The sequence below is a fragment of the Triticum dicoccoides genome, chromosome 1B (genome assembly GCF_002162155.2).
Source record: "Triticum dicoccoides isolate Atlit2015 ecotype Zavitan chromosome 1B, WEW_v2.0, whole genome shotgun sequence".
Lineage (NCBI taxonomy): Eukaryota > Viridiplantae > Streptophyta > Magnoliopsida > Poales > Poaceae > Triticum > Triticum dicoccoides.
This window is the reverse complement of record NC_041381.1, coordinates 529237826-529239465: the sequence shown is the minus strand read 5'-3', so window position 1 is coordinate 529239465 and position 1640 is coordinate 529237826.

Sequence of the window (1640 nt, the reverse complement as noted above, 5' to 3'; positions counted from 1 at the left end):
TTATTTACGTTGTTAATTATATACGCAACAATATTAACATACAACATCTCTTGTTTGCGCACGTCCGGACCGCGGCCACGGCCGGTCCTGACCAACCCGAACCCTCATCATCACCCGTGCGTGCTTCCCGCCCAAAACGGTCAGTGCCGAATTCATGCCCGGCCAGAGCGGATGCGACCTCTCACTGGCGCCGGCATTGAAGCGGCGCGCCGACCGAGAGAGCATCGCCCGCGCCGCTTCCGGGTGCACGTGGCTGCTCCACGTTCAAAGGTCGCAATAGCCGGCTATAACATGCATGTAAAAAGTTCTTGGGAGTCCGTGCTACAGCTAGCTGTCCTCCCCCAACTCGTCAATCTCTTCCAGTAGTGCTAGTAGTACTCCACAGCGCGATCCATCGACAAGCAGGCGGGAAAGTTATCATATACTCGGTTTGCGGTGAGTGGCATGCCGAGCGACCATGTGGGGTCGAGCCATGGAGGAGGGTGATACATGAACACGACAGACATGATTTAAATGTTGGTTTTGCTCGATGGCGCGATCCAACGAAACAAAACGTTGGTTTCTCTCCGTTTCCATTTTTTCTTCGGAAAAATGAAAACTTTCCACTCCATTTTCATTCCTATTCCAAGGTTGCCCCGTTACAACATTCCATCAAATACAAAGGAAAACTAACATGCATGCTGATGCATCTCAATGATTCACAGATCATAGCCAATATTTACTTCACAACTAAAGAAAAAAGTTGTAAGAGCGTGTACGAAAGAAAAACTACTGATGGGGTCACTACGACTTAAACCCTAAACCCTAAACATGATTTAATTCCCTGGCCAGGTAGAACCTGTCGAAGGAAAGACGGCTGGCACCCTTGGATCATACGATGCTTTTGTGAAGTTCCACTAAAATCGACCTGAGCATCCCTGATGGCAAAGATATTGAAGAAGTGTGATTAGAATAATAGTACTGGCACTAGTTCATGAGACATAAACTCATCACAAGTAGAAGCCGGTAGAAGTAGAGAAAGATCGACATGGAGATGGAGCTACGGCAGTGGAGCAAGCCGGCTCCAAAAGGAAGATGGACTACCTGGGACGTCAGGCTGTACCTAGAAGGGTGGTTGGGACGCGGCATCGGCCCATACCGCGGTGACCCCCGATTGGGATGAACCGACTGTGGGTTTTCTCCCTCGCCGATGTCGACCGCGTCTACGTAGAACATTGTTCCCTTCCCCCAGATGCGGGATCAGGCCTGTCGTTCTATGCTTGTGAAGAGAGCAACCTTAGCAAGAAGGCTTTTAGCTTAGGCTCCTGCTAGTGTATATATAGTGGTTTTATTTTTCTCTCCATATCAACCACTTTATATTGCGTATGTGTCATTAAAGAGTGAAATGATGGTTGCTTCTTCCGACTAACTTACTGTGTGATTTGACTGCTCCTTAGTGGCCCCTACACGTACTCCCCCTACGTGTATGCAACAGTCACATGTACACATGGACGCAAAAACGCGTGCGACGCCCTAATGCATGCATGTCTGAGCACACGACGGAACACACACAGTCACGCTAAGTGCTCAACCTACACGTGCATGCACATACATACTCAGTCAGGGTGAGCTAGTGACCGTATAAACACCGGAATATATAT